This window comes from Haliotis rufescens, unplaced genomic scaffold, assembly GCF_023055435.1.
Source record: "Haliotis rufescens isolate VD_foot unplaced genomic scaffold, xgHalRufe1.0.p SCAF_8, whole genome shotgun sequence".
NCBI lineage: Eukaryota > Metazoa > Mollusca > Gastropoda > Lepetellida > Haliotidae > Haliotis > Haliotis rufescens.
Genome location: NW_025964372.1, coordinates 25718538 through 25728733, shown reverse-complemented (window position 1 = coordinate 25728733; position 10196 = coordinate 25718538).

The window sequence follows — 10196 nt, the reverse complement described above, 5'->3', positions numbered from 1 at the left end:
AAAGTTTAATTACAGTCAGATTTGAAAGTTCTGTACCTAAAAACCCATTTGCCGAGGTTAACACAGTAAACGCACCCTATCACACTTTCAAAATAAAAAAAATGGAAAAGGTTTTTAAAGTTTTGACAAAATTCGCTTGTTTAACAATCATCGGCTCTTGTGTATATTAATAGATTAATTTCTCTTTGAACTTTTGAAAAGGTAAATGCTCTAATCACTGTCTGATAAATGCATATCATTGTATTGATGAATGTATGTATGGCGTTATGGTACGTGTGAACAAATGTTTTTTAGTTGGAATTGGCAGCAAGGGTTATCAAGATATTTTACGATACTTCGATTAATTATGAAGGAAGCGATTTAGTGCTTAACAAACTCAATAAGGTGAAATGGGGTTTAACGTCGCGTCCAAGATTATTGCACTTTTATAGCGACGTGCATGTACGTGTGTGTGTTTGTGTGGCTGCTTGTACTAGTCCGGACTGATGCCGATTTAAAGTGCTAGCTCACTGAGATACCATGCCGCAGTTTGACATGAATGCCCCACTCAGACACAGTATACTGACTCCGAGCCGACCAGTCCTTATTTTAGCCCCTTAAAGCCGAGCGCCAGACAGGGTAACAACAAATACCATCTTTTCACGTCTTTTGGTATGACGCGGTCGGGGATCGAACCCCGGACCTTCCGCTCTCCGGGCGGACGCTCTACCACTAGACCACAGGCGGTCACAAACTCAAGAAACATAGCATGACCACTGCGTTTTGTGATAGTTGGCTTTCCACATGCAATGGTAGAGTCTATTTCCTTTGAAAAGGGGAAGGCCGTTGAGTGTGAGTTACCAGTTGCCGATAGTGAGTGAGTGAGTGAGTTGGGTTTAACGCCGCTTTTAATAGTATTCCAGTTATATCACGGCGTGTCAGCTTAATGTGGGAGGAAAGCCCGAAGTGATGCAGGTCTCAAACGTTTACCACTTCGGTGCAATCCACGGGCACGGGTATGGTGCTGACAAACCTAGAAACATAATCGGGGCTAACCGGGATTCGAACACAGAATCATAGGTTTCTGGCATGCCCTAGGGACGCAACTCTGCACAGCGAATCGCGGCGCCTTAAACGACTGGGCCACCCGAAGATGAGGTGAGGTGATGTGAGGTGAGATGGAGTTTGACTTCGCGTTCAAGATTATTAGGGGGCACGGGTGGCCCAGTCGTCTAAGGCGCCGCGATTCGCTGTGCAGAGTTGCGTCCCTTGGCACGCCAGAAACCTATGATTGTGGGTTCGAATCCCGGTTCGCCCGATTATGTTTCTAGGTTTGTCAGCACCATACCCGTGCTCGTGGGTTTCATCGAAGTGGTAAACGTCTGATACCTGCATCACTTCGGGCTTTCCTCCCACATTAAGCTGACACGCCGCGATATGACTGGAATACTGTTAAAAGCGGCGTAAAACCCAACTCACTCACTCACTCAAGATTATTGACCTATATATATATTGGACGTTTGTGTCTGCCTGTGCGTGTGTGTCTGCCTGTGCGTGTGTGTCTTTCTGTGCGTGTGTGTTTCTGTCTGCCTCTGTGTGTCTGTGTCTGTGTATCCATGCAAGTGTTTGTCTGTGTGTGTGTCTGTGTGCGTGGGATTGTACTAATCCGAGCTAACGCCGAATTTATATAGCTAGGTTATTGAGATACCATGCCGCATTAAACATGGATATCCAACTCAGACACATTATTCTGACTCCGAGCCGACCAGTCCTTGTTTCATCTACTTAACGCCGAGTGCCAGACAGTTTTACGACAAGTAGCATCTTTTAACTTCTTTGCGTGTTAAGCGGCCGGGGATCATATCACCGATCAGGCAGACACTGTCCACAAAACCACGGGGAGGGAAAGGGCGAAATGTTGGTTTCGGCTGAGTCTCAACCTGTAAAACAATCTAGGTGTGTCAATCTTGCGGGTACCAGAGTTAAAACAGGTCCCTAACACCAAATTGCTGGTCTTAAGCTGTGGCCATGTTTGGATCTGTTGTAAGTCCGGACAAGTACAAGCAGCCATACACACGTACATGCATGTCTCTTTATTAGTGCAATAATCTTGAACGCGACTTTAAACCCAATTTCCACCACACCTTGTTGATTTGAAAAATCGAAACCAAACACGACACAGTCTTTTTGACAATACAACTACAGTAAACTACGGTTATAACGAACACGCTTATAACGAACTGACGGATATAACGAACTTACTTTTTTGGTCCAGACTATTTGCTGTAGTTAGGCTGTATATATGCTTATAACGAACTACGGTTATAACGAACTAAAATTAGTAGTCCCTTTGCGTTCGTTATAACCGTACTTTACTGTATGTGCTACGTTTGATAAAAAAAATATTAGTTGTCCACAATTTAATTTTATATAGTTAATTTCATTTTCCCCCGACAGTGAAACACCAGCGTGGTCATGACCATTGGTTTAGGCGCCAGTACATTTTAAAGAAGTCACATGTTCGATACCCCTTTTCCACAAAAGAAAACCTCATAGGATTGATCTCCCGGACTTGTTAGGGCAGCAGAATATCTTTACTACCATACAACCACGAATTGTCGAATAGAAGTGTACATAAAATCAACATAATATTCTAATATTACTTATGGACAAAGGGAGGCAACTCTGTCTAGACTTTGCAGGGGAGGGGCAATTAAAATGTGGTTTAACATCGTGTTCAAGATGGTTTAATTGTATGCAAATATTTCAGATATTCAATGTTTTGTTCAGTTCTTGCAACGAAAAATGTTTCCATGCTAACTGCATAAATACTTGGAATAGGGTTTCGTGGGCTGGGAAGAAACGTATCACTTTGCCTGACCTGCTTAGCACATATTTTGCATCAATTCTTTCGCGAGTTATTTGGGACACCCTAACTTAATCATGGTTTATTGATTTATTTACAAACAATTGGGACACCCAAGTTTGTTCATGGTTAATTAATGTATTTACTAACAGTTGGGACACCCAAATGTATTCATAGTTAATATATAAATTTCCTAGTAATTGGAACATGTTAGCTGACAATTTGAACACCCTATAGCTAGTATATTCATGGTTAATCGATTTATTTACTAACACTTGGGACACTTTAGTTTGTTCGTGGCTAATGGATTCCTAACAATTGAAAAAGCAAGTTTCTTATGGATAATTAATGTGTTTGCTGACAAGTTGAACACCCTAGTATATTCATGGTTAATCGATTTATGTACTAACAATTGGGACACCCAAGTTTGTTCGTGGTTAATTGATTCCTAACAATTGGAAAATCAAGTTTGTTTATGGCTTATTAATGTGTTTGCTGACAATTTGAACACCTCAAATTTATTCATAATTAATCGATTTATGTACTTACAATTGGGACACCCTAGTTATTCGTGGTCACTTGATGTATTTACTAATAACTTGGACACCTCAAATATATTCATGATTAACTGATCTATTTACCAACAGTTGGGACCCCACAGTTATTCATGATAAATTAAAGAGTCTACTGACAAGTTGGACGCCCCAGTATAATCATGGTTAGTCAAAGAGTCTACTGACAAGTTGGACACCCAAGTATAATCATGGTTAGTCAAAGAGTCTACTGACAAGTTGGACGCCCCAGTATAATCATGGTTAGTCAAAGAGTCTACTGACAAGTTGGACACCCCAGTATAATCATGGTTAGTCAAAGAGTCTACTGACAAGTTGGACACCCCAGTATAATCATGGTTAGTCAAAGAGTCTACTGACAAGTTGGGCACCCCAGTATAATCATGGTTAGTCAAAGAGTCTACTGACAAGTTGGACACCCCAGTATAATCATGGTTAGTCAAAGAGTCTACCGACGAGTTGGACACCCCAGTATAATCATGGTTAGTCAAAGAGTCTACTGACAAGTTGGACACCCCAGTATAATCATGGTTAGTCAAAGAGTCTACTGACGAGTTGGACACCCCAGTATAATCATGGTTAGTCAAAGAGTCTACTGACAAGTTGGACACCCAAGTATAATCATGGTTAGTCAAAGAGTCTACTGACAAGTTGGACACCCCAGTATAATCATGGTTAGTCAAAGAGTCTACCGACGAGTTGGACACCCCAGTATAATCATGGTTAGTCAAAGAGTCTACTGACAAGTTGGACACCCCAGTATAATCATGGTTAGTCAAAGAGTCTACTGACGAGTTGGACACCCCAGTATAATCATGGTTAGTCAAAGAGTCTACTGACAAGTTGGACACCCAAGTATAATCATGGTTAGTCAAAGAGTCTACTGACAAGTTGGACACCCAAGTATAATCATGGTTAGTCAAAGAGTCTACTGACAAGTTGGACACCCCAGTATAATCATGGTTAGTCAAAGAGTCTACTGACAAGTTGGGCACCCAAGTATAATCATGGTTAATTGATTTACATGCGAACAACAATAATAACATTACGCCCAGCAGCCATTCATATAATACTAAAGAAAGCCATAATGTTTCTTTATAAGTTGTTTTGCGCCGCAGTAAGCGATATTATAACAGACCCGTGAAGATCCGGGGTAGAACAGGTCTTCAGCAATCCATGCTTGCCGTAAAAGGCGACTATGCTTGTCGTAAGAGGCGACTAACGGAATCGGGTGGTCAGGCTCGCTGACTTGGTTGAAACATGTCAATTTATTTAAATTGCGTAGATCGATGCTCATGACATCAATCACTGGATCGTCTGGTCCAAACTCGATTATTTACAGACCGCCGTCATTTAGCTGGAATATTGCTGAGGGCGCAATTAAACAACAAACAAACAAACAAAGATAAGAGAGCCTTGACTGGACACACCAGTGGTTGATATTATGAACAACGACCCACGCCGCCGTACAATGAACCGCAATTTATAAAGTCCTTGAGCCAGGCCACCCATTAATAAAAGATCCTTTAGTCACAATAGTATTAGAGAGACATCGTTCGAGTTTCTGCAAGCTCAGCAGAAAGAAATGTCATGGCAATGTAGATACATCTATTTGTGTGGACGTCCGGTCTAAATAGATAGTGAGCCAAGCCTCGTCTAGACTGTTTACGGCTGTATATCAGCTCTGTAAAGGTCGCTATACGTGGTGTCCTGATCACAAGCCAACACGAGGCTTGGTGGGTTTCACGGGGCACTGTGCAGGCGTGTGGTTGCAATTTGAAACAGGCAACTGCACTCTGTTTGCTATCACAATGCATGGTTACCAGATTAGCAGGTACGGCGTCAAATTAAACACGTGGGACACGCTGACATGGGTTGGAATGTCATGACCATCATTACACCGTGGCAGAGGACCGCTTAGTCGTTTGTCATGCAGCATATTTGTTTCAGTTCGGTGTGTGTTTGTTTGTTTGTTGTTTAACACCGCACTCAACATTATTCCAGCTATATGACGGCGGTCTGTAAATAATCGAGTCTGGACCAGACAAGCCAGTGATTGACATCATGAGCATCGATCTACCCACATTGGGATACGATGACATGCATCAGTCAAGTCAGCGAGCCTGACCACCCGATCCCGTTTGTCGCCTCTTACGACAAGCATAGTCGCCTCTTACGACAAGCATTGTCGCCCCTTACGACAGGCATAGTCGCCTCTTACGACAGGCATAGTCGCCTCTTACGACAGGCATAGTCGCCTCTTTCGAAAAGCATAGTCGCCTCTTACGACAAGCATAGTCGCCCCTTACGGCAGGCATAGTCGCCTCTTACGACAAGCATAGTCGCCCCTTACGACAGGCATAGTCGCCTATTACGACAAGCATAGTCGCCTCTTACGACATGCATAGTCGCCTCTTACGACAGACATAGTCGCCTCTTACGACAGGCATAGTCGCCTCTTACGACAACCATAGTCGCCCCTTACGACAAGCATAGTCGCCTCTTACGACAAGCATAGTCGCCCCTTACGACAACCATAGTCGCCCCTTACGACAAGCATGGGTTGCCTATTCTAACCCGGGTCTGTGAGTGTACTTTACGACGTGTTTGCGCCATTCTGGCATTATTACGACTGTTGAAACTAAAAATTGTCTCCTCACAGTGTACCTATGTGGGGAATTGAAAAGAAATAGTAACTAAGGCACGGTCATTCACCGTTCATTCAGAGTTTCGTCCCTTAGTTGAGCCAGGATCAGCTATTCGCAGCGTGAGGCTCTGAGCATGGATTTTAGTATTCTGCCAGTTGTACGATCCCTTTCGGAACCAAGATATGAGTGAGTCACTGACTGAGTATAGTTTTACGCGGTGTTAGCCACACTCCGGCGCAGTGGTGACTTCACATAAGGCCACTGCCACAGGTTAATTTGCATATCACGTGACCGGACTTTTCCCTTGTTTGTAAACAAACGTCCTTTTTCAGAAATCAGAATAGAACGGACTAATGCAAGTATTTGGGGGCACTTTACATATTGTTTTGCACAATTATATTGATATGCTGCTACAACTGTGAGTTGCATGGCAATACATATTTGGCCAAATACAGTAAACTACGGTTATAACGAAGTCAAAGGGACATCTAATTTTAGTTCGTTATAACCGCAGTTTGTTATAAGCATATATACAGCACATATACAGCACATATACAGCAAATGGCCGGGACCAAAAGATATCTTCGTTATATCCGTTAGTTCGATATAAACGTGTTCGTATTAAACGTAGTTTACTGAATTACACATCAAAGTGACCGTATCGCTAGTTCTCCGTAGGGTTTCAATGACAGCACATGGAGCCGTTCAACCAATGTAACTACGCAAATGGGAATAGATTTACACGTTTTAGGGTATATTCTCAAGGGAAGTTAACCATTCGAAGACATATGTATATCTAGATATACATATGCAATATCTTGAATGGACTGTGTAAGATGTGACGAATCGTCACATGGCGCTGGCCTGTGGCAGATGCACTATGCTGGTCGCATGGAACTCTGGGTAGGAGTGGGTGTCCAAAATACCAAAATGCAAACGAAACGAGCGCCTTCATATTTGGCCCCATGTTTAAGGATATACAATATATTGCTTACAAAACTACGCTACTCATCCCCTCAGTTAAATTATGACTTATTTAGTAAGGTTTAATAGACAGCCCTAGCTGCCACTGTAGTTCTCCGTGTGACAACGTTTATCACTACATTATAGACTGTCCACTGCAAGAAATATAATGTTTCATAGCATAAATGAAATGTGTAAGAACAAGCTAGTCCCTGATATGCCATTATTGTAACACGGGAGCTCCAATCTCAGCAGCATCGAAAATGCACAGTTGCTTTTCTCTGTCCATAAGTATATCAACTGCACAAAAAGATTTAAATAAATGTAAATCTCAGTCCCCTGCTGCTCCTCTCTGTATAGACTCTGTCTTTTGTTTGTTTGTTTGTTTGTTGTTTAACACCACACTCAACAATATTCCAGCTATATGACGGCGGTCTGTAACTAATCGAGTTTGGACCAGACAATCCAGTGATTGATATCATTAGCATCGATCCACGCAATTGGGATCGATGACATGCATCAAATAAGTCAGCAAGCCTGACCACCCGATCCCGTTAGTCGCCTCTTACGACAAGCATAGTCTTTTGTACATATTGAACGTGTTATGTTGTGCTAATCATGTAAATATTTTGGTAGGGGGCTACCGAAGCTGTGTAAACTTGTGCCTTATCCTTTTCCTTGTGAATAAAATATGTCTAAATCTTAATATACCGCGCTTTATGAAAGATCATACGATATTGATAAATCATCAATCTCGTCATGCCATCGGTCTAGTCATTTTCTCCTTACAACATTTTGGTATCATATATGGCCACGTGTTTTACTTGAATTCTTAAATAACAAAACATGTTACAACCACGTGACTTAGCTAAACGATACATTGTAACAACATCTATCCAGTCATAGTGATGGTCCGCAGAGAGAGAGAGAGAGAGAGAGAGAGAGAGAGAGAGAGAGAGAGAGAGAGAGAGACACACGCACGCACTACTAATCTAAATCGGAACATATAAATAAAAGTGACAAAAATCATAATTTTAGGAATCTGTACTAAACATAAATGCTTGTCAGCTTGTGCTTATCATTTTCAGAACGAGACTGAAAAGAATTGAAATAAAGTGAAATAAAACATATTTGTGAAACAATACACACACGCTCTGGGTGAGTGAGTTGGGTTTACTGCCGTCTGGAACAGTGTTCAGTTATATCACTGCGTGTCAGCTTGATGTGAGAGGAAAGCCGAGATGATGCAGGTCTCAGACATTTACCACCCACAAGCACGGGTATGGTGCTGACAAACCTAGAAACATAATCGGGGCGAACCGGGATTCAAACCCACGATCATAGGTTTCTGACGGCCAAAGGGACGAAAATCTGCCAAGGGAATTGCGCGCCTTAGACGACGGGCCTACCTGTGCCACCCTATAATAACTAAATTGCAAGGACCGTCTGGTTTTAAAAAAGAGACATAGCGTTGATCCAGATTTTTAAAAACTGCTCTGTCCACCAGAAACGGCACCTCCAAATAAACTGGGTTTGGCTGTAGTATCAGATGTGGAGCTGTGGTTGGTATCAGTTGGCGATGTTGCTGGTGTATAAAGTATACACAGTAGATATCAACCGATGTCATTCAGCCAGCCACGCAGCCCGCCACCTCCCTGCCCTTCTGGCATTTCCCTTGTAGCTCGAGAATGTCAGGAAATAGTCGGGTTCAGTATGGAAGTCCGTTTCTGTATAAATACCACATACACACTACATTGGGGGCGGTGGGGTAGCCTAGCGGTTAAAGCGTTCGCTCGTCACGCCGGAGACCTGGGTTCGATTCCAAACATGGGCAAAATATGTAATGCCTATTTCTGGTGTCCTTCGCCGTGATATTGCTGGAATATTGATAAAAGCGGCGTAGAACCATACTCACTCACCACTTCATTGAATGTGAGTGAGTATGGTTTTACGCCGCTTTTAGAACTATTCCAGCGATATCACGACGGTGGACACCAGAGATTAGCTTCACACAGTGTACCATAAGGGAATCGAACCCCGGGTTTTCGGCGTGACGAGCGAACGCTTTAACCACTTGGCGAAATTGAATGTACGCGATTAAATGGAACTCGTTGCTATTGTACTGCTCTTCTGTTAATATGATGCGGCATTTACTACATATGTAGGGACCAGTTGGACACTTACGACGAACTAAGAGTGCAGAGTTAACGTTCTTGAAATATCGTATTAATGTAACCACTTCCTTCAATTTTCGTGAACACGTCTACAGCAATACATTTGTTTCAGTATAAACATCTGTGATTTTATTGTAATACTTTTTAGCGTTGACATATGTTGTGTTAATGTGTACCGTAAGTCTTAGTCCCCAGTGAGGACCCAGGTTAGAACAGGTCTTCAGCAACCCTGCTTGCATTTTGCCGTATAAAGAGGCGACTAACGGGATCGGGTGGTCAGGCTCGCTGATATGGTTGATGCACGGCATCGTATCCCAATTGCGTAGGTCGATGCTCAATCACTGGATTGTCTGGTCCAGACTCGATTATTTACAGACCGCCGTCGCTATAGTTTAATTACTGCTGGTTGCGGCGTTAATCAACAAACAAACAAACAAACATAAATCTAGTCGTATAGGATGGCCATCAACTTGAACAATGCGAACACATTGTGAATGTTGTTATGATTTACAACGTATTGTGATCTCACTCTTTACTGGTCGCTAATAAATAGCTACAAATCACTCTTATGGTGACATTATGTCAATGCAGATGCTGATCTTTTACCAGCCTCTACAAGCGCCGTTCAAGTTCTTTGATGGTATCAAAGAATATCGCGTTAATATTTTCACCCAATCCATTATCTTTATGTTTTGTTTGTGTGTTTGTTTAACGCCACACTCAGCAATATTCCAGCTATATGACGGCGGTCTCTAAATAATCAAGTCTGGACCAGACAATTCAGTGATTGATATCATGAGCATCGATCGACGCAATTGGAAGACGATGACATGCATCAACCAAGTCAGCGAGCCTGACCACCCGATCCCGTTAGACGCCTATCTGTATGTACTTACACATATTACTAAAATTAAACTTGAAGATAATTAAACAAGTCGCCATTGTTATTTTAGAATGTGAAAATAACCGGAAAGATGATGTGAAATGGAGATTA